The sequence below is a fragment of the Stegostoma tigrinum genome, chromosome 38, assembly GCF_030684315.1.
Source record: "Stegostoma tigrinum isolate sSteTig4 chromosome 38, sSteTig4.hap1, whole genome shotgun sequence".
Classification (NCBI taxonomy): Eukaryota; Metazoa; Chordata; class Chondrichthyes; order Orectolobiformes; family Stegostomatidae; genus Stegostoma; species Stegostoma tigrinum.
The window spans coordinates 16,799,516-16,824,069 of NC_081391.1; the positions used below are offsets into that span (position 1 = coordinate 16,799,516).

The 24,554-nt window shown below is 41.6% G+C and overlaps 1 protein-coding gene across 7 annotated transcripts in view; it reads right to left on the reverse strand.

Moving 5' to 3' along the window:
* Positions 1-24,554, reverse strand: part of lrrc4ba (leucine rich repeat containing 4Ba) — a 179,149-nt gene that overhangs the window by 42,956 nt on the left and 111,639 nt on the right. For 2 of the 7 annotated variants that reach the window (XM_048521537.2, XM_048521536.2), the window contains exon 2: positions 915-993. The exons of the other annotated variants lie outside the window; for them this stretch is intronic. The gene's annotated coding sequence lies outside the window, so the exon portion shown is untranslated. The remainder of the gene's footprint in view (positions 1-914; positions 994-24,554) is intronic. 7 annotated transcript variants of the gene reach the window in all.

Below are 24,554 nucleotides of genomic sequence, written 5' to 3' on the forward strand. Positions count from 1 at the left end.
TTCAAGCGTTGAAATGGGGTTGCAGTGAGAAAATGTTTTTGTATGTGCTGCGTTATTACTGGAGGTTAAAATATGCTGCACAGATACCTGGCTTAAGAAGAAACAGGAGGTTTCCTTAATTGAACTTATTTTAAGTCTAGTCCATAGGTGAGCAATTCCAGGCCAAATCTCAAGGAATTGGGAAAAAAATTATTCAAATTGTCTCTGATAAAATTAAAGGTTAAATTTTACTTGTTAGCATATCCAGATCAGAACATTGTATGATAGGATGGCAGAAAGTAGACTAGCTAGAGGTACAAAGGAAGGTTACTGTCTGGGTCAGGTCTCTGTGGGAGATTTAATTAATTAAGTACAAACATTCCTCTGAATGTTGTAAACCTGTTTGATTGGAGCCTTTTCTTCTGACCAGGAAGATACTTCAACTTGTTTTATTCCAGTCAATTTTTGATAAAGAAAGATAAAAGGAAGGCAAAGTGTTGGAGAAACTCAGCATGTCCGGCAGCTTCTGTGGACAGAGAAACAACATTAATGTATGATTCAACTGCAGACCTTCTGAGCTTCTCCAACAGTTTGTATTTTTTCAAATCTCTAGCATCAGTAGTGTTTTGCTTTTGATAAAATAACGCTTTAATTTATATGGCACCACAGGGCATTCAAAAAGTGCCATACAGCCAATGAAATGCCTTTGAAGTGTAGTCTTGTTTGTAATTTGGAAAACCCAGCAGTCAATCTGGGTACAACAAGCTCCCACAAGCAACAGTGTAATAACGATCAGATAATTTATTTTGTGATATTGATTGAAGATAAGTATTGAGATAAATATATTTATATGTAAATACTCCTTGTTCTTTTTTGACATGGAATCTTTTACAACAACCTAACAGGGCAGGTCAGATCTTGGTTTAACATTTCACCTGAAAGGCACAGCTCCCACTGTGCAGCACCCCCTCAGTACTGCAGTGGAGCATCAGCTTCAATTCTTCTGCTGAGATCCTAGAGTGAGACATGAACAAAAATAAGTATCCCTTAATAGTTGTTGCACCACAGAATCATATTAGTACAGAAGAGGCCCTTCAGTCCATACCACTAAAACAACATTAAATCTATACTATTTCCACTTTCCAGTACCAGGTGTAATAGTTTATTTTCTGCCAAATTGAAAGAAATTGTTAGCTTATGACTGCTGTAAACTCTACAATCGTTTGTAGCTTATGTGCACATTCATTTATGAGTTAATAAATCTCTGTAGCAATTTATATATTATGCCAGACTCCAGTAAGGTATTTATTCTCCCACCTCTTGAAGTTAAGGGCTGATCTCACAAATGTAAGTGATATGACCAGAAAATTGAACAGATCTGTCAATTTTGAGGCCACACTACAAATTGCCTTGTTAGTGGGCAGGTTCAGGCTCATTCACACCTAGTGAGATGTGGACTTGCACTGGACTCAGCTGTAGATCTGTTGGTTGTGCTATCACTTTTGAGTCAGAAGATTGTGGGTTCCTACATGTCTGGTGAGCTGTGAGCTCAAGTTCAGGTGAGACACCAAGGCAAATACCATGCTGTTGGACATGCTGGCTTTTGGATGAGACAACGAAAACCAAGTCCTTTCTGATGAATGTAAATGATTTTGTTGCAATATCTGTAAAAGAGCCAAGGGAAGGGACTTGGGCTCGAACTCCACAACAGCTGCTATTGGAATTTGGATTCAGTTCCAAATTTGGAATATAAAAGCTGGTGTCAGTAGTAATGATGACCATGACAGTCAGAATCAACTGCCATTAAAACCTATCTAGTTCACTAATGTCTTTCAGGGAAGGAATTCTGGCAACTGGTCTGACTTGTGTGTGATTCCAGAACCACAACTATGTGGTTGACCCTGAAAGGGCATAATACTAAGTCACTCGGTTCCAGGGCGATTGGAGACAAGCAACAGAATGTTGGTTTTGTCAATGATACCAACATCCCATGAATGAAACAAATTTTGAATCATTAATTCTCTTGCATTACACATTACTAATCTAAACAGAAAGTGCTGGAGAAATTCAGATGTGGCAGCATTTGTGGAAAGAGGAACACACTTAAATTCTGCAGTCTAATATGACTTCTTAGGAACTCTTGGCACTACTATGAAGAAAAGTCATACCAGGCTCAAAACATTGACTGTTATTCTCTCTCCAGATATTTTTATTATGAAATCTGATTCAAAACTGATAACTGTAGTTCTGTTGGTTGCTATCAATTTTAAGTTGTCGCCATTGCAGCATTCACTCGTTGACGAGTAATTACTGGTCATAGGTTCTGTGTTTTCTTGTGTGGCCGATGAGCCCATTATACACCACACTTAAACATATGTACATAAACATAGAGACAGTCTGTAGTAGTGCTACCAGGTAAATTAAATGAGAGCTACCCTACATTTTCATCTTTGAAAGGAAATGACAGTGATCAAACACCCTTTCATGAAGACAGCTCTCCAGTAAATCACATGGTTTTACTTCTCCATGATTTGCATCCTGCACTGCTTACATGTCCTCCTGCATAACACTGACTGCACTTCAAAGTGATTCATTCATTGTATGTGTGGCGCTTGGGGAATCTCTGAAAAAACATGATAAAGCCCCTACAATATAAATCGCTGTTTCAGATGCAAATATGCACCTGTAAAATCTGCACACAACTCTGCCTCGTTGTGCGTTTCATAAGAAAATTGGTAACTCTTATGCTCATTGACAATAAGAATGTTTGACTCAAAGAAGAGATTGCACCTTGTGCCTTTTGCATAGATATCTGGCTTAAGATATCAGGTGTTAGCATCAAATATTCTTTGGGTATGGTACAATTTTAATGGGAATGCGGCTCCTTTAGTTGCCCTTTATATGCTCCTGTATCTGGTTGGGCATCAGTTGGAAGTAGGGAAATGGTTCTGCTAGTTTAACCCCTTTCTCAGAACTGTATGCCAGCCTGCACTGATAACTTTCTATTTCAACACTGCTGGCTGGCCTCTGTACAATCAAACTGATCTACTGACTGTCCCCATCCAAATTCAATACAGACCTTGTTCACCCATCGCACCCCTGCTAGCTGACCTGTATTGCTCCAGGTCTGGCAGTGCCTCAATTTTGAAATTCCTGTCCTCACATTCAAAGCCTTCAAAGGCTTCACCCATCCCCCTACCCGCTCTTCTTTATCTCTATAACAAATCACAGGCCAACAACTCCAGATGACTGTTAGTTCTCCACTCAGCTGGGCTCAAGGAACAGTGGTAGTGCCCCTACCTCAGAGACAGGAGGCCTGGATTCAGGTCCCACTAAATGGCTCCGGAGGAATGGCATTATCTATCTGAACAGGTTGATTTAAAAGAAACTCTTGCTCTTCTACTTGCCCCACTCAAGAGATAAAGACCTCTACAGGAATGTATTTAAGCACCGCTTACTAAAGGTTTGCAAGCCCCGTATTGCAAACCATGCTGACCTATCTCACCCACCACATTCACCAGCTGAAGACTCCTACTGCCCATTCAAAACTCTCATTGTCCCTGAGACTTTTAGTGTGGTGTCACAAAATTGGAGGTATTTAAACAAGGTCACATTGGGAAATGGTTTGGGAATAACTGAAATTCCCTCCCTAAAGTTCCTGAACACTTTCCTCTCCTTTAAAAGGTCCTTAAAACCCAGCTTTGCAGCCATATTTCTGGTCACCAACCCAAACATTATCTTTTGTGGCTCGACATCATGTTATTTGATAAAACCCCTGTTAAATGCCTTTGTAATATTTGGCCTTATTGAAGGAGTGATGTAAATACAAGTTACTTCTAATGAGGAGAGAAACAACATCAAGGAGTCAGACTGCAGCTGTAATATATTGGAATATTCAGGAATCGTGTGTTTCTGATTCTGAGATGTAGGAATGTACGTTGGTGGCAGATGAGTCATTGAGCTGCTTCTACCCAGCAAGATGAAAATGATGGGGTCACAATATATCATACAGCAGACAAAGGTATTAACAAGTCCTACCAAGCAGTAGGAGGATGGGTTGCATCACTTGAGGTACCAGAGAATGTGTCAGACCTCAACTGAATTATAGGGTTCTGGATTCAAGTGCCACTTCTTTGCTTGAACATAAACATCTGGGTGGACACTTTAATGCAGTGCTGAAGGAGTGCTGCACTGTCAGAGATGATGCTTTGTGGATGAGATGTTAAACTGAGGCCCCGTCTGCTTTCTTGGATGAATGTTAATTATCCCTTGGCATTATTTTGAAGAGCAGGGGAATAATCCCCAACATACTGGATAATTAACCCTTGAGCAACATCCCAAAATACCAGATTGTCTGGTCATTATATTGTTTGTAGAAGTTAGCTGTCTGTAGATAAGCTGCTACATTTCCTGCATTACAACAGTGACTACACTTCAAAGAGTACTCCATTGGCTGTAAAGCACTGTGGGATATCCTGCAGCTGTGGAAATGAAGATGATGGCATATGGATAACATTACTGATCCAGAAACTTGGAGGTGTACATTAATATCCTGGAGGTATGGATTTAAATCCCACCAGGGTAGCGGGTAGAATTTAAATTTAATTAAGAATAAATCCGTAATTTAAAACTGGTCTCAGTAACACTGACAATGAAATTAACAGATTGACACAACACTATGTCGTTCAGGGTTGGGAAATCTGCCATCCTTACGCAGTCTGACCTACTTTTCAGTCCAAAATCCCAGCAAATTAACTGCCCTCTGAAGTGGCAATTGAGCCATTTCAACAGAAGCAGGTCAGTCAAAGGCAGTTAGGGATAGGCATCAAATTCTGGCCTTGCCAGTGATGCCCATATCTCATGAGGAATAAATAAAACAGAAATATCTTTTTTGCTTTGCAGTCTATGAAGAAAGAGTACATTTAGAAGACTTTAACAGAACAGATAAGCACTGACTGTAAGATCAAACTGTAAGAATGGACATGTTGGAAATTATTAAAAGGCAAAAATAGAATAGATATCAGATTAAATAAAAATGATGAATATTAGAAATTATTTATCAAGGAAGTAAATAAAAGGTAGATACAGAATGGATTCACTTGGGGTCAGTCATAAATACTGCGACATCTTGGCTAGTAAACACCATCTACATTTACTTGGCAGAGAATGTAGCTTTATTGTTTGACAAAGTGTTTTTACTCCTATTTTATATCCTTAGTGTGAATGGCACTGTGTTTGTTGCCTGTGTCCAGCTGCCTTGAGAACCTTTTGTTTTACTTTATTTTTGGGATTCAGGTGTTACTGGGTAGGTCAGTATTTATCACCAAACCCAATTACCCACAAGGTTGTTATGAGTCAAAAAATATCAAAGAACTGTAGATGCTGGAAATCAGAAGCAAAACCAGAAACTGGGAAAACTCCAATCAGGCAGCATTTGTGGAGAGAAAACAATGTTTTGGGTCCAATATAATAAAATGTGAGGCTGGATGAACACAGCAGGCCCAGCAGCATCCAATGACCTTTCTGCAAAAATGACGTAACTAGGAAAAAAATGATATATATGTGAGAGAAGAAGTAGGGGGAGGGGAAGTAGTAAATGAAGGAGGAGATGGACCCCAGAGGAAGAAAAATATTTGAGCAAAGGAATGGATAAAGGTTGGCCTGGGAGAATGAATAGCTGCTAACAGGAACAATTAGTAACAGATAATGAGATAACAAGGTATTTAGAAGAAGGTTCTAGGCCCAAAACGCTAGCCTTCCTGCTCCTCTGATACTGCTTGTCCTGCTGTGTTCATCCAGCTCTACACTTTGTTATCTCAGATTCTGCAGCATCTGCAGTTCCTATGGTAGCCGATGTGATGATAAGGCCTGGTGTGTGGCAGTTGGGGTAAGGACATAGGAGAAGGTGCTCAGTCCTTAAAATTACTGAATTCAATACAAAGTCCAAAAGATTTCAGGGTTCACAAGCAGGAAACGAGGTGTTGTTCTTCCAGCTTGTATTAAATTTCTGATGTTGTTAAGAATCAACCACATTGATCTGGATCTGGAATCACATGAAGGGCAGACAAGGTAAAGATGGCAGATTTCCTGCCTGAATGAGAATTGGTGAACCAGTTGAGTATTTACAACAATCAACAGTGGTTATATGGTCATCACGAGGTTAGATTTTTATTCCAGACCTTTACTGAATTCAAATTTCACCTAGAGTTCAGGCTGATGATCCAAGGACATAACCACTACAGCACCACTGCCTCATTGCTGGTTCCATGCTCACAGCCATGTAACTTTTATTGGATCAAGTGCGAGTCCATTAAGACAGAGTGAGGCATTGGGTTAATAGATAGAATCATAGTATCCTTATAGTGCAAGTATGCTAATCAGCCCATCGAGTCTGCACAAACCTAGACCCACTTGCCTAGCCCTATTCCCAGAACCTGACATTTTATCATGGCTTATCCACCTACACTACATAGGCCGTGGTCACCCTGGGAAATTTAGCATGGCCAATCCACCTAGCCTGCTCATCTTTGGACTATGGGAGGAAACTGGAGCACCCGGAGGAAACCCATACAGACACAGGGAGAATGTGCAAACTCTACTCAGACAGGTGGAATCAAACCTGGATCCCTGATGCTGTGAGGCATGAGTGCTAACCACTGAGCCACCAGGCTACCCAATAGGGCGAAGATAAAGGAGTGCCACGTTCCCCTTCTTGATCCCAGTGGATGTAATTTTGAAGAGAAGAAATGAAGGATTTAGATTTATAAAGCACCTTCATGAATACTAGACATTTGAATCAGCTTCACAATCAATTAAGAATGTTTTTGAAGTCTAATCCCTGTTGTAGTGTATGAAATACATTGTTTGAGGATCAGGACACCTTGCTGTCCTTCAAAACAATATAGGATCAAAGTAATAATGGGAACTGCAGATGCTGCAGAATCCAAGATAACAAAGTGTGAAGCTGGATGAACACAGCAGGCCAAGCAACATCTCAGGAGCACAAAAGCTGACGTTTTGGGCCTAGACCCGTCATGAGAGAGGGGGATGGGGACAGGGTTCTGGAATAGCAGTTCCCATTATCACTGATACAATTTTAACCTCACTGCGAAGCCTCTTCCAGGGATGCCTAACCTGAAGAAGCTACCCTCCTCCCTCCAGACCAACCTCCGGGAATCTCTCTCCCACTGCAAGTCTCTTGTACTCTCAACTCCACCTATCTTCTTTTCTCTCCATCTTCGGTCTGCCTCCCCCTCTCTCCCTATTTATTCCAGTTCCCTCACCCCATCCCCCTCTCTGATGAAGGGTCTAGGCCCGAAACATCAGCTTTTGTGCTCCTGAGATGCTGCTTGGCCTGCTGTGTTCATCCAGGTTCACACTTTGTTATCTAGGATCAAAGTAATATCGGATCTTCCACATCCTCGCGGCCGCTGTTGGAATGTTAATTTAATACCCAATTGAAGATAGTACCTCCAACTGTGCAGCACTCCCTTAAGACTGTACTGTGACTGTCTGCCTTGATTTTTGCACTCAAACCCAGGAGTGGAATTTGAACCCAGAGTCTTGTGATTCAGGCATTTTACCTGCAATACTGCAGCTTCAGTGGCCTTTTTTCAAATAAATTATTTGATGGGACAAAAGAATGACGAAAGTAAGATTAGGCCCAATCAAGGATAGTAGTGGTAAGTTGTGTGTGGAGTCAGATGAGATAGGGGAAGCGCTAAATGAATATTTTTCAACAGTATTCACTCTAGAAAACGACAATGTTGTCGAGGTGAATACTGAGATACAGGCTACTAGACTAGGTGGGATTGAGGTTCACAAGGAAGAGGTATTAAAAATCCTTCAGAGGGTGAAGATAGATAAGTCCCCTGGGCCGGATGGGATTTATCCTCGGATCCTCTGGGAAGCCAGGGAGGAGATTGCCGAGCCTTTGGCATTGATCTTTAACTCGTCATTGTCTACAGGAATAGTGCCAGATGACTGGAGGATAGCAAATGTGGTTCCCCTGTTCAAGAAAGGGAGTAGAGACAACCCTGGTAATTATAGACCAGGGAGCCTTACCTCAGTTGTTGGTAAAGTGTTGGAAAAGGTTATGAGGGATAGGATTTATAATCATCTAGAAAAGAATAAATTGATTAGGGATAGTCAGCACGGTTTTGTGAAGGGAAGGTCGTGCCTCACAAACCTCATTGAGTTCTTTGAGAAGGCGACCAAACAGGTAGATGAGAGTAAACTGGTTGATGTGGTGTATATGGATTTCAGCAAGGCGTTCGATAAGGTTCCCCACAGTAGGCTATTGTACAAAACGCGGAGGAATGGGATTGTGGGAGATATAGCAGTTTGGATCAGAAATTGGCTTGTTGAAAGAAGACAGAGCGTGGTAGTTGATGGGAAATGTTCATCCTGGAGAGCAGTTACTAGTGGTGTACCGCAAGGGTCGGTGTTGGGTCCACTGCTGTTTGTCATTTTTATAAATGACCTGGATGAGGGCATAGAAGGATGGGTTAGTAAATTTGCAGACGACACTAAGTTCGGTGGAGTTGTGGATAGTGACAAAGGATGCTATAGGTTGCAGAGAGACATAGATAAGCTGCAGAGCTGGGCTGAGAGTTGGCAAATGGAGTTTAATGCAGACAAGTGTGAGGTAGGAGTAACCGGAAGGCAAAGTACAGGGCTAATGTTAAGATTCTTAGTACTGTAGATGAGCAGAGAGATCTCGTTGTCTATGTACATGGATCCTTGAAAGTTGCCACCCAGGTTGACAGGGCTGTTAAGAAGGCATACAGTGTTTTAGCTTTTATTAATAGAGGGATCGAGTTCCGGAACCAAGAGGTTATGGTGAAGCTGTACAGAACTCTGGTGCGGCAGCACTTGGAGTATTGTGTACAGTTCTGGTCACCGCATTATAAGAAGGATGTGGAAGCTTTGGAAAAGGTGCAGAGGAGATTTACTAGGATGTTGCCTGGTACGGAGGGAAGGTCTTACGAGGAAAGGCTGAGGGACTTGAGGCTGTTTTCATTCGAGAGAAGAAGGTTGAGAGGTGACTTAATTGAAACATATAAAATAATCAGAGGGTTAGATAGGGTGGATAGGGAGAGCCTTTTTCCTAGGATGGTGACGGCGAGCACGAGGGGGCATAGCTTTAAATTGAGGGGTGAAAGATATAGGACAGATGTCAGAGGTAGTTTCTTTACTCAGAGAGTAGTAAGGGAATGGAACACTTTGCCTGCAACGGTAGTAGATTCACCAACTTTAGGCACATTTGAGGCATCATTGGATAAGCATATGGATGTACGTGGAATAGTGTAGGTTAGATGGGCTTGTGATCGGTATGACAGGTCAGCACAACATCAAGGGCCGAAGGACCTGTACTGTGCTGTAATGTTCTATGTTCTATATCTGAAGCAGGTGGGACTTGAACCTGGACTTTCCAACTCTGGAGGTAGGGACACTACCATTGCCCCACAAGAGCCCTATTAAATTGTGTGGATACATTATGACACACATCCAAGGTAGATTGGATTTGTACCTAGACCTCCAGGCTTTGAGCTATGGACAATACCACAAGAGTGACGCAAGAGACCTAGTCTTGTGAGTACTTGTCACTTTTGCACAATTGTAGTCTACAGTTTTATCAATCTGCTTCAATTGCCCAGATCATATGCATGGTTGCACAACTGAGAAACTGGCAGCCTGTTCCTCGTGCCCTTAAATTTTACTTTACAAAACCATATCAGCTGTGGCTCAGATGATAGCAGTCCTACCCCTGAGTCATAATTTTCTGGCTTCAAATCCAAAGCCAGGGTTTGAGCACAGAAGTCAAATCTTTATTAATTCCTCAGATATGGGTGTTACTGGCTGGCCTAGCATATATTGACCATCTCTAGTTTCACATGCTCAGTGGGTAGTGAGCTACCTTTTTACAGCACATATTATTACAAAATGTTTAAGTCCAGGATATTGATAATGGGGGCATTAAGAGATGGTAATGTCACGGAATGTAAAGGGATGATGTTTGATTCTGTCTTACTGAAGATGGTCATTACCTGGCATTTGTGTGGTATGAATGTTACTTAACACTTGACAGCTTAATCCTGAATACTGTCCATGTCTTCCTACATTTGGACATGGACTGCTTTAGTATCTGAGAAGTCCTGGAGTTGAGATGACCGCTCCTTAACGATCACAATTGTTTTCCTTTGTGCCAGGTATGACTCCAACCAGAAGAGAATTATTGACTGTCCAGGGTAGCTCTGAAGGAGTGCTGCTGCGTCACGGATATTGCTTTTTGAATGCCACTTTAAACTGAGACCCCAACTGTCTGCTTGGTGAATGTAAAAGATCGTATAGCACTATTTTGAAGAGCAGCAGGGGAGTAAATCCCAGGATCCTGCCCAGTAGTTATCCTTCAATAAATATCCCAAAAAAGAAGACAGACTAACTCATCATTACCAGGATAACAAGGTTTAGAGCTGGATGAACACAGCAGGCCAAGCAGCATCAGCAGAGCAGGAAAGCTGACATTTCGGGCTTAGACCCTTCTTCAGAAATGCTTTCGGACCTAGACCCTTCTACACCTTGTTATCTCAGATTCTCCAGCACCTGCAGTTCCTACTGTCTCTCATTACTAGGTATCTGTTAAGGGAGAGTGCTGTGTGCATATTGGCTACTGAATCGCCTACATTACAATAGTGACTGGACTTCAAAAGTACTTAATTAGCTGTAAAGTTCTTGTGTTGTTTGATGGTTGTCAAAAGTGCTGTATTAATGTAAGTCATTCCTATGCCGTCTCAAGTGCCAACACCTCTACCGATGGCAATATTTAGAACAGCTTGCCCTTCACCAGTTGCTGCCTGCCCTCTTCTCAAGTACCAGCACCACGATGACCATTTCCTACCCATGATCCTTAAATTCACCACCTCCTTCAGCACCTCCCCAGCCTATCCCAATTCAAATACAATATCAAACACTACTGTCTCTCAAAGTGAAAAGATAAGAATAACCTGGATTTATAATTTTTTTTTACTCAGAGCTGTTACGATTTGGTTCTGAGGAAGTTCTGAGGAAGGGTCACCGGAACGAAAATTTAACTCTGCTTTCTCCTCCACAGACGCCGCCAGACCTGCTGAGCTTTTCCAGCAACTTTGTTTTTGTTATGATTTGGAATGTGCTGCCTGGGAGAGTGACAGAGGCTGATTCCATAGTAGGTTTGAAAAAAAGAGTTGGATACATGTTTGAAAGTGATGAACACAGTCCTTCTATACTGTGAAATGTAATGATTCTCTAATCCCACCCCCCCCAAGAAAAAGATTCTTCCTGTCTACCCACTCTATGTCCCTCAGTCTGAAGAAGCGTCACCAAACCAGAAACGTTAACTCCGATTTCTCTCTACAGAATGTGCCAGACCTGAGTTTTTCCAGCAATTTCTGTTTTTGCTTTGGCCCCTGATAATTTTATACGTCTCAATCATGTCCCCTCTGCTCTGAGGAAAAGAACCCCAGTCTATCCAGTGTTCTCTGTAAAAATAAAACTCTCTAGGAAAGACAACGTCCTGGTAAACTTTCACTTCACTGTCCAGTGCAACCAACCACATCCAACCTAAAATGAGGATTCCAGAACTCCACTTAATACCCTTGTTTTGGCTTAACAAATGTTTTCTACAGTTCCAGGTGGCCATTTGGTTTTAGCCCCAGAAGTTCTATTGATCTGTAAAATACTGCTACCACAAGGGATGATAGATTCAAACTTCACTGTCCACAACCAGTAGGGAAAGCACAGGGTATGGGGAAAGGGCACGAAAGCGGAGGTGAGGAACATCAGATCAGTCATGATCCTATTGAAAGGTGGAACAGGTTTGAGAGGCCAAACATCCTACTCCTGCGCCTATTTATGGTGGTCTTATTGTCCGATGTAGCATTTTTAATGTAGCAAAATACTTCAGGTGGCTAACATAATACTGAGCCTTAAAGGAGACATTAGGAGAGGTGACCAAATGCTTGGCCAGAAAATTTAGATTTTAAGGACTGGAATGAAAAAAAAGAGGAGAGTTGGAAAGGAAGTGAGATTTATGAGGTAAATTCCAGAGTTTATGGTCCAGGTACCTGAGAATGGTTGGTAACAGTGGACTGGGGAAGTGCACAGGTCTAGAATGGAGGAGGTCAGGGATCTCAGAAGGCTGTGTCACACAGGAGGAATTTACAGAGATGGGATGGAGGTTGGCGATGACAGAATTTGCAAACGAGAATGAGAATTCGGAAGATGAGTGGTTATGGAATTGGGAGTAACGCGGGTGTACAAGCCGCGACTTGGTCATGACTTGGTGTGATTTGGGATGCAGGCACAGTTTTACAGTGAGAGGAAGCCAGCCGAGGCAGCATTACTGGAGTCCAGTGTCAAGGTAACAAAGGCATGGATGATGTTTCCAGCCACAGACAGCGTCAGCTGAGTTTTTTTTTCCTCATTCAAGAGATATCAGCATCACTGGCAAGGTCAGCATTTGTTGTCTATCCCTTAGTACCCTTCAACTGAGCAACTTGCTCAGCCATTTCTGAGGTCAGTCAAGAGTCAATGTGGTCATTGCTGTGACTCTGGAGACACACAATGGCTAGTTTGGGTAAAGATGGCAGATTTCCTTTCCTAAAGGGCATTAGTGAACCAGACTTAGTCCCCCACTACGGTCATTATTAAGTTAATAATGGATTTCAAATCCAGAATTCATTGAATACAAATTTCAGCATTTGCCATGGAGGAATTTAAATGTTAGTTTGGGTTCTGGATTTCTAGCCCACAATATTACCACGACACCACTGCCTCTCTACAGAAGTGTAAGTCTTGGTGACAGAGCTGAAATGATGTTGGAATCTCATTTTGGAATCAGATAAGCTGTCAAAGTTGTGATTGGTCTGGCCCATTCTCAGTACGATATGATAGAATTAACAAGCATAAAATTTGTGTAATTGGAAGAGGTTTCTTTCCTCATTTAGAACTGAATGTTAGTTAAAAAATGTCAAATATTTTGCTGTGACAAAGGTAGTAAACTCAGGAATAGGTTCAAAGCATCTTAATGACAATTACTTTGCAAGTCACAATTTAAATCACTTCCTGAGACTGTCCATTTAATATATTTTAGTCTGTATCAGGATCGTATCAATTGCATTAACCTTTCGAGACAATAAGACATTGCGACACTATAACAGAGTAATCCATTAAATAGTGTTGGCCCCATTTCTGTTTTTTTACTTGATGAGCTCTCTATTCTTTTCAATACAATCCCTGGTTCCACCCTATTTCTGTAACTTTGTCCAGTCCCACAGTCCTCTGATTTATGCTTCTCCAATTCTGACTTATTGCCCATTTCTGATTTTAATCACTTCACCACTGGCAAGTGTCCTTGCCCCTTAAAGCACTTCTACCTTGCCCCTCTTTAAAAGCAACTCTGTTGTGCACCCTCTCCAGTGTATTTATATCCTTGCTAAAGTGTTCTGCTTTGAATTAGACCCAATTCTCCTGCTAAGGCTTAACCAGTGTAATATAAATGTTCATCATAACTTCCTTGCTGTTGCATTCTGTGCTTCAAATTGTAAAGCTCATACTGCATTACTTGGTGCCCCATCAGAAATCTCAGCTCCAGTGTACAGCAGTTGAGCCATGGATCTGTGACTTTTAAGCACCCAAATCTGAGATAGATTTATGTTATACTGTGGCACAGATTACACAGGCACTCTACCTTTAAAACAATTTCATGGCATCACGACATGTGATGGTCCAGCACAAAGGTAGCAGCCTCACCTTCAGTCTCACTCTGTCTGAAAGGTCAATGGACTAGTCAGCCATGTGTGTGTAAAGTACAGTAACAACAGTGAGTATATAACCCAGACTTTGTGACTGAGTTTGTGATACCATAGATAACAAGGTGTGGAGCTGGATGAACACAGCAGGCCAAGCAGCATCAGAGGAGCAGGAAAGCTGACGTTTCAGGCCTAGAGCCTTCTTAAGAAAACTCTTCTGAGAAGGGTCTAGGCCCAAAACGTCAGCTTTCCTGCTCCTCTGATGCAGCTTGGCCTGCAGAGTTCATCCAGTTCTACACCTTGCTTTCTCAGATTCTCCAGCATCTGCAATTCTTACCATCTTTGTGATACCATAGTCTTGTATATAGTTAGAGTTGTAAATAAACTTCAAGATATCTAACTCAAAAGAACCTGACCATCTGGGCTATATAACAAACCACAAACATTATTGATTTAAATACTAGATGCAACAGCCTCTCAATGGAAGGGAAGACCATAGGAAGCAATGGAATGCCACACGGAGACCCTGCTCAAACTGCATTTGTTACCCATCTCTAGTTGCGCTTAAGTGAAGTAAATTGCTGGGCCATTTTAGAGTCAACTACACTGACGTGATTCAGGAATAAGCCAGACTGAATAAGGATGGAAAATTGTCTTCCCCAAATGGAATTAATGAGCCATACAGCTTTTATAACAATCAGGGGTAGTAATAACATTACAGAATTTTTAATTAAGTTTAGATAGTGGGATTTAAGCACTAGCCTGGGCTCTGGATTACAAACACAATAATATTGCTACTATGCCACCATCCCACCTGACTTTGAGAGTGAGTAAAATTGGGTTGAGCATAACGTCTGATCCTGGATACTTCAGGTTAAAACTGGCTCCAAAACCCAGATATCCCAGGTACATGGGTACCAGTCAGCACTAATTCAACTTATAAGCATCTGCCTTTCGGATATTTGGCGCATTGTCTCAGCTAAAGCTATCGTCAAGAGGAACAACTTTAGCCATACCTGTCTGACAGAAGCAAGGTACATTCACAATGCCACAATGTCTTCTACCTTAGCCTGCTGGGAAGTTGCTGCAAACTTTTCAGCTAGCTTCAGACAGGAGGAGGAGAATCCAGCACCAGAAAAATAGATTGCTTACTTTTAAATTTGCATGTAATAGCAGGAACACTCCTGAGGGTTCCACATGAGATTTTCCAGCTGGCTGTTAGAATTCTATCAGTTGTAATTCAAATGGGCAGTGCGCTCACCTCTCAATCTGGAGATTATGGGTTAAGGTATCCCATCCAGGCTGACCATTCCCAGTCCTCTTCTGAGAGAGGGCTGCACTGTTGATGATGCTATTGTTCAGAAGGGACATTAAACTGATACCCTGTTGGGCTTATGTAAAATATCCCAGTATTTTGAAAACAGGCAAGAGAATCCTTTCCTGGCTTATTTTTATCTCTCAATCATCATCACTGTTATTTGATCATTAGCATGTGTCAACACGGCTTTGTGAGGGTTAGGTCATGCCTTACAAACCTTATCGAGTTTTTTGAGGATGTGACTAGAAAAGTTGATGAGGGTCGAGGTGTGGATGTGGTGTATATGGACTTCAGTAAGGCATTTGATAAGGTTCCCCATGGAAGGCTCATTCAGAAGGTCAGGAGGAATGGGATACAGGGGAACTTAGCTGCTTGGATACAGAATTGGCTGGCCAACAGAAGACAGCGGGTGGTAGTAGAAGGAAAATATTCTGCCTGGAAGTCAGTGGTGAGTGGAGTTCCACAGGGCTCTGTCCTTGGGCCTCTACTGTTTGTAATTTTTATTAATGACTTGGACGAGGGAATTGAAGGATGGGTCAGCAAGTTTGCAGACGACACAAAGGTCGGAGGTGTCGTTGACAGTATAGACGGCTGTTGTAGGCTGCAGCGGGACATTGACAGGATGCAGAGATGGGCTGAGAGGTGGCAGATGGAGTTCAACCTGGATAAATGCGAGGTGATGCATTTTGGAAGGTCGAATTTGAAAGCTGAGTACAGGATTAAGGATAGGATTCTTGGCAGCGTGGAGGAACAGAGGGATCTTGGTGTGCAGATACATAGATCCCTTAAAATGGCCACCCAAGTGGACAGGGTTGTTAAGAAAGCATATGGTGTTTTGGCTTTCATTAACAGGGGGATTGAGTTTAAGAGTCGTGAGATCTTGTTGCAGCTCTACAAAACTTTGGTTAGACCGCACTTGGAATACTGCGTCCAGTTCTGGGCGCCCTATTATAGGAAAGATGTGGATGCTTTGGAGAGGGTTCAGAGGAGGTTTACCAGGATGCTGCCTGGACTGGAGGGCTTATCTTATGAAGAGAGGTTGACTGAGCTCGGTCTCTTTTCATTGGAGAAAAGGAGGAGGAGAGGGGACCTAATTGAGGTATACAAGATAATGAGAGGCATAGATAGAGTTGATAGCCAGAGACTATTTCCCAGGGCAGAAATGGCTAGCACGAGGGGTCATAGTTTTAAGCTGGTTGGTGGAAAGTATAGAGGGGATGTCAGAGGCAGGTTCTTTACGCAGAGAGTTGTGAGAGCATGGAATGCGTTGCCAGCAGCAGTTGTGGAAGCAAGGTCATTGGGGTCATTTAAGAGACTGCTGGACATGTATATGGTCACAGAAATTTGAGGGTGCATACATGAGAATCAATGGTCGGCACAACATTGTGGGCTGAAGGGCCTGTTCTGTGCTGTACTGTTCTATGTTCTATGTGTCTTTGGTGCACAGCAAGATCCCACACAATCAGCTGCTATGTTCCTTCATTAGCTGCCAAGTCCTAAAGTCTGGAAGGGCAGATTATTTTAGTTTCCCCAAGAGCCAGACATTTTCTTCACTGTCTGAACTTTGGCTCTTCCTTAACCATCCACATTGCATTCCAAGATCTCCCCTGTTTCAGGCAGGCAGTGCACCAGTGCATTCATTTCACCTTCCCAAAGCCTGCTCCAAGTTGAACTGTCAAGAAAAATGATGATTGTATTAAAATCTTCCCTTTGTGAACATTTCCTGTCTTATTTTTGTGGCATTGCATTTCCTAGTCATGCTAATTGTGTCAACCAACCTCTGACATGGCTAATGACCATATTATCAGTTACAAATCGAAGGGCCCCGATGACACTAAAGTTGCAGCATCCAGCCACTAGGTGATGCCACAGCCCTACTTTATCAACCCCCACACTTGGAGCAATGCCATGGGTGATCCATAGCCAAAGATGTTACCAGTACTTCTGAAATTTAGCATGCCATTTACATTGGCACAAGACTGTTTTCAGCTAGCCAAACTTACAGTCGGTAATCGGAGAGTACCCATAGAGTTTCATGTCCAGTTTGTTCAGACACTTAATATTGAAAAGATAGAAAGATTGCATTCATACTGCACCTTTCACAACCACTAGACATTTCAAAGTGCTTTATTGTCACATTTTATACTTTAAGTGCAGTCATTGCTATAATGTATTAATTTGAGAGGCCAACTTGTGCAGAGCAAATTTCCATCAGCAGCAGTGTGGTAATGGCCAGATCATCTGTTTTTATGACGTTGATTGATGGATAGACGTTGGCCAGAACACTGCGGAAATCTCCCTTGCTGTTCATTAAGATAGTGCCATAGGATCATTTCTATTCAGCCGAACAGATACAGGGACCTCAGTTTAATGTCTCATCTAAAAGGCAGCACCACTAACTCTATAGCACCTCCCTGGTTCTGCACTAAAGCTGTCAACTTTATTTTTTTGCCCCCTTCCTCAAAACCTGGAATGGGACTTGAACTTAGAACCCAGAGATTGAGAATAGAGGAAAAAAAACCCAAAAGAACTGTGGATGCTGTAAATCAGGAACAAAAACAAAGTTGCTGGAAAAGCTCAGCAGGCCTGGCAGCGTCTGTGGAGGAGAAAACAGAGATGACATTTCAGGTCCGGTGACCCTTTCTCAGAACGTTAACTCTGTTTTCCCCATTGTTCTAGGGAGTTCTATCCACTGAGCTACAACTAGGCTACCTAATAAGCCAAAAATTTAGATTGTGTTTTCAATGAAGGGAACAGGATGACATAGGAACAAGGTATGACCATTGAACCTATGCCACTACTCATCCAGATGATGGTTGATCTGAATCCTAACAACTACTTCTCTGGCACGTATTCATTATTGGATTTCATGCAGTTTGGAAGAAGCATAAATGAAATTCTAGTTTTGCATGGTTTCATTTAACAGTGGCTGCTGCTTGCTGCATGGTTAAGTACATTGGTTGGAGTGTTAACACCTAGAAGGCATAACCATGCTTGCTCCTGTTCTTCTCTCCATACCTTCTTCACACATATACACACATTCTCTCAATTCTGACGTTGTCTTGTGTTTGATTGATTAATTACCAGAGCCTCACAATCAAGCATAGTGAGCACAGATCAAAGATAACAAGGCATAGAGCTGGATGAACGCAGCAGGCCAAGCAGCATCAGAGGAGCAGGAAGGCTGACGTTTCGAGCCTAGACCCTTCTTAGCATAGATCAAGCCTGGGTGTTGATTCAGAGCAGAGAAAACAGACAGCAAAGAAGCTACTGGAAGTTCAGCTGGAAGCATGAATGCAGACATTTCATAAAAGCAGAAATGTTTTAAAACCCTTGTACATAAACTTGTTGCACCCTTAGAAAGTAGCATAATCTTTCAAATTGCCCTGAGATGTACAGAATATACACATCACACTAACGAAGTATTATAAAGTATAGAGTTATAAAGAAACAGGAATTTGGTTCAAGTCCATGCTAATGTTAATATATGACACAAGCCACCTTCCAAATTTCCTCACTTAACTCCATTAATGGAGTTGACGCTAAAGAAAATCACAGAAAATATCTTAATGCCAAAGGAACTACACCTTAGATTTATATATCACCCTTAAATGTAGTAAAGTACGCAAGATGCTTCAAGCAGTGTTTATTAAACAAAATTGGACAGTGAGATACATGGGAGTGATTTTAGATCAGGTGGTCAAAGAGGTAGGTCTTAAGGAGTATTTTAAAGGATGAATAAGAGATAGAGAGGTGTAGGGAAGGAATGCTCAAACTCAGTTTAAGGCACCTGATGCTGCCAAAGGTGTAGTGTTGAAAATCAGGGACGTGCAAGAGACCAGAACTATACAAATGCACAGATCTTGAAGAAGTGAAAGGCTGGAGGAGATTACAGAGAGAGAGAAAACAAGTTGTGGAAGACACTGAGATAGGGTAAAGAAAGACCATATACTTGCATTTATATAGCTCTTTTAACAGAGTGAAACAACGTGCAGTGCTACTTAAGAATGTTATCAAACAAAATTTGACTTGGTGTCTTAAGGAGGAAGATGATGGCAGAGTGGTAACATCTCTGGAGTAACCCAATGAGGTTGTCGTTATGGTAATATGGGTAAAATCCCACCATTGTACTGGGTGGAATTTAAGTTTAATCAACAAATATGCAAGTGTAAAACAAGCCCCAGTAGTGGAGTTACCATGCCAATTATCATCGATTGTTGTAAAAGCCTGTCTGGTTCACTGATGCCTTTTGGGGAAGGAAATCTACTATCCTTCCCTGGTCTGACCTACATGTGACTCCAGACTCAGAGCAATGTAGTTGATTTTTAACTACCCTTTGCAATGGCCCTGGTAAACTATTCCATTCAAGGGCAATTAATGATAGCAACAAATGTTGGCATGTTAGTGATACCCATATCCCATTGAAAGAGTAAAGAGGAAGGGAAAATGGGGCTAAGGCAGAGTTAGATAGTCTAGGAGCAAGATAATCCAGGAGAAGTGGAAAGCTTGCTAAATCAGGAGTTAAAATAAGAATTGAAATTATCTACCACTTCATCCTTTAGTAACAAGAAAATGCTGTGGTTTCAGGGATGAAGGTGACAGTTACGCAGAAAGGCTGTAGAAGCTGGAGCTGTTCTCCTTTGAGTATAAGAGTCTAGGAAAAGATTTAATTAGAAATCATGAGATTGAGTAAATAAAGACAACATGTTTCTAATGCTGAAGGGTCAATAATCAGAAGCTGTAGATTCAAGTCAACATGAGGACAACAATCCTTTTTACACAATGGTTGGTGAGAATTGAAACGCACAATCTAATAAGGTGGTGAATAGAAATCTAATAAGGTGGTGAATAGAAATTCAAAAGAAGGTACTTGATAGAACAAATACCTCAATCACACCGTGTTAGCTCATCGTTATTATGACAACATTGTAAGCCTCGAGTCTTTTACCTGGCTGGCTGACGACAAAGCTGAAAAAATGAAATATTTTTATTTAGAGCTTCCATCTTAGAGATGAGGTTTCAGGCTAACCCTCATTCAAAACCTGCTCTGAAAACTCTGTTCAATTTTGACAACCATGAAAAAAAATGCACTATAGCAGTTGAGACAACACATGACATTCTAAATGATGAACAACATTCTATTTAAAGTAAACCATGACATTCTGAAAAAGGCAGCCAATTCACCCCAACTTAACAGTTAAAAAAGAATCCTTTCAAATATTAGAGATAACACATTGTGAAGCTGGATGAACACAGCAGGCCAAGCAGCATCAGAGCAGCAGGAAAGTTGACGTTTCAGGTCGAGATCCTTCTTCAAAAATGAATTTCTGAATGGATTTCTGAAGAAGGGTCTCGACCCAAAACATCAAACTTTCCTGCTCCTCTGATGCTGCTTGGCCTGCTGTGTTCATCCAACTTCACACCGTGTTGTCTCAGATTCTCTAGCATCGGCAGTTCCTACTATCTCCTTTCAAATATTTCTGGGTCTGGACCTGCAATTTCAACAAAAATAATCAATTCTTTCTTGGGCTGTACCCTATTGATATTCAAAGTTTTGTTGTAATTAGGTTTTCTTTTAGATGTATTGTTTACAGATTAAAAAACAGGGAGAAAACATTACATAATGGTTCTGAAGAAGAGTAATTCCAGAGAAATGTTAACTGTGTTTTTCCATCTTACAGATGCTCCCAGATCAGCAGAGTTTCCCCAGCACTTGCTGTTTGTTCAAGACATTACCGCTGCTCATCTTCAGTGCTACAGTCAATGAGCTTGTATAGTCATAGAAGTTTGCATTGTGGAAATAGGCCTTCTGGTCCACCAAGTATGCGCTGGTCAAACACAAACACCTTGTTATTCTAATCCTATTTTCCTGCACCTGACTCATAGTCTTGTATGCTTTGGCATTGCAAATGTACATGCAAAGACTTCTTGAATGTTATGGGGATTCCTGGCTCTACCACCTTTATAAACAGCAAGTTCCAGATTCCCAGCTCCCCGTCCTATGGGTGAAAATATCTTCCTCACATCACTCTAAGCCTCCTGCCCCTTATCTTAAATCTACGCCTTTGGTCATTGATCTCTTCACGAAGGGGTAAAATGTTTCTTCCTGTCTACTCCTCAAAGTTTATACATTTCAATCATGTCCCCTCTCAATCTCCTCTGGTCCAAGGAAAACAACACATCTATTCATAACTAAAACTCTCCACCAGTATCCTGAAAACTCACCTCGCCAGTAAAAGGGAATTGGACATACACTTGGAGGAGAAAAAGTAATGCAGTTGGTGGGTGGGAGAAGAGTGGGACTGTCTGAATTGTTTTGAAAAAGAGGTGGAACCTTTCATTGGAGCAAATAGCCTCCACTAGTCATTTGTTGCTTCTAAGATGTTCAGTCAGTTAAGTATGGAATGGAGAATTGAGTCATTGAAGGAATAGATGGGATAACTGCTGAAAACATCTTTCATAGATGCATTCAGGAGCTGGACAACAAATTTAGCTTTCCTCTGTGTCTCACAAAGCATGTTGGCTGCAGAGGTGTTTGATAAACTGAAAACAACAAAATGTAGGATCTGGCAGCATCTGTGGAGAGAAAGCAGAGTTAATGTCCTGAAGAAAGGTCACTGGACCCAGAAAGTTAACTCTGTTTCCCTCTCCACAGATGTTGCGAGACCTGCTGAGTTTCAACGGCAATTTCTGTTTTTGTTTCTGACTTCCAGCATCCGCAGTTCTTTATTTATTTCTGTAAAATGTTGGATCTGTTGCGTTGTTTTTTTTTTAAAACTAAAACCCACAGCTATGCCTTTTCACCACCTGACACTTTCCAACCTTCCACTGTTCAGCAAAGAACAACAGCAGGAATGGGACTGAGAACTGAAGCCAGGAAGTCAAAATATATATGTAAAATCATTCAGCATAATCAGAGAAATGCACTACAGGTAGTGTGCCCTCTCAGGATCGATCTTAATGCTTCACACTTGGGTGATCCAAACTGAGAAGAGTTTCTCAATCATTTGGTGTTAGGTAGCACATTTTAAACAAATAAAAAGAAAATATGCTGGCGTTAAATGAGAGAGAGAGAAAAAGATGTCCTGCATTGTTCCATCAGATCAAAATGGCTTCACTGTGACTATAGAATGGTTTAACACACTGGCAATCTGTAGCTCGCTGGGCTGACAGTGGGCAGATTGTTTATGCTGTGAGTGATAGCTGGCTGACTATTTCGAGCGACTATATTAGGAGGGTTCCTGCCCTGTGATCTAACAACCTTTGCTGTCGTGTGGTTTGTCTTCTTTCAACAGATCCACAGGGCCACCAACATCACACTCCCTGAGGAGATGTGAGCGACAGTCACAGAAAGCTCAACAGCTAGCAATCCAGTGAGCAACATTTTCTGCTGGTGCCAAGAATCATCCATGTTGTAGCGTTACGGTTTTGAATAACAGCCCACTGCTGCCATGATTCACTTCTGATTCACCCTTCCTATACTGAGACTTCATTCTTAATCCTGCGTTATCAGCTACTGTCTGATCAGAATATGGATTGAGTCCCATCATTGCTGCATTACCCTCCAGTAACTGCAGATTATGCGCTGCTGTCTGTTTCAAACTGTCATTTCTTCCCCTCCTCTCCTGTAGCTGCTGACTCAGGAATACAGAACACCAAGACCTTGTCCAAATGACTTTTCCTTCCCAGAGTGGAGCCAGGGGCTCATTGTTAGAGGATCATTTCATTGCTGGAATCCAATACTGTTAGTAACCGGGCTCCATGCTCATTCTTTCTTTCTCCCTCTGAGACACACACACACACACTTGAAGGAATACTTTGACTATATGCACAATCACTCACATATACTCGTTTAAACATGTACATCTAAAACTTACATACATGCACACACTTAAATGTACAATCAAACACACATACACATGCCCGCACTCATACCCACATATCCAATCTCTCTCTCACAAACATTTAAACATACACTCACATTTAACTCACTCATGTACCCACTCACATCCACTCACACATATTTACACATATATTTAATCACAAATTAACACAGTCATATAGGTGTAATGCTTAATCACACAATCATTCAGTTACACACATAGACACATATTCACACTCAGACTCACTCATCAACACACACCCTCTCACACAAATGATCAACTTCCCACATGCAATCTCACATAGGTGCACACACACAACACCATTTGACACAGGTTGCTACTTTTCCTGTCGGTTTGTTCACTCTCTTCACTTGCCTGTGTGGGTGCTTTACACATGGATGTTGCATTAATCAACAGACCTACAGTCTGCAGACAGGAGGCCATTTAGTCAGAATGCATTCTAGGGCACAACAGCCTTCAGCTATGACCAGCTCAAGTCACATCAGGAAACAAACATGTCCCACCTTCAATGTCAAACTCTTCATTAAATGATTTTTTTCTAGATTAGCACAGTGAGAACACACACAGGTAGAAGAGTAAATGGAGGCAAAGTTACACTGATCAATTCCCAGGCCCTCTTGCCCATACAGGAGGGGACTGTGCTGCAGACCTCACTCTCTCTTGTCTCATATGATCTTAGTGTCTGTGGCTTAGCATTAGAAAGCTGTGAATTGATCCTAGCATTGCTGGACATACGAAACAAGAGCAGAAGTAGACCATTCAGCTCCTCAATTCCACATTTTCATTCCCTCCGTAGGCTTAGCTTCCCTTGCCTGACAGGAGTCTATCAACATCTGCTTTAAGAAATGTTTAATGACCTTGCCTCCATGGCTTTTTGAGGCACAGAGTTTCACAGTTCCACAAAATTCTCATCTTTTGTCTTAAAAGGGCCACCCATAATTTTAAAAGTGGCCCCTAGTTTAGATTTATCTACAAGAGGATGCATTGATGCCATGTTCACCTTGTCAAGACTCATAATTCAGGATTTTATGCATTTCATTCAAGTCACCCCTCAGTTTTCTGGTCTCCAATGGAAACATGTCTGGTCTGTTTTTTCCTAATAAGACAATCCACTCTCATTAGGTATTAATCTAGTAAGTCTCCCAGTTGCATGTCTGTTCGTAAAACCACGATGTCTAAAGTTTGTGGTTTGGAAAAAATGGAAGTTGTGGCTTTTTGCTCATGGTGAGCTGGTGAGAATTCAGTGCAGATCGTAGAATGTGGGATCTCAAATGGAGGCCATTCAGACTATTGGGCTGGTACTGACCATTTGAAGCACTATACAATTCAATCCACTCTCCATCCATAGCCTTGTAGTTTTCTCCCTTTCAAGTATTTATTTCTCATTTGAAAGTTACTGCTGAATTTGCTTTGAATAATCTTTCAAGCAGTGCATTCCTTATGATAGCAACTCATTGTAAAACAAAAGACTCCTTGTCTCCTCTCGGATTCTTTATGTCAATTATGTTTAAAAGGTGTTTTTTTTTTAAAACTGACCATCCCACCAAGATTCATGCTTTGTCA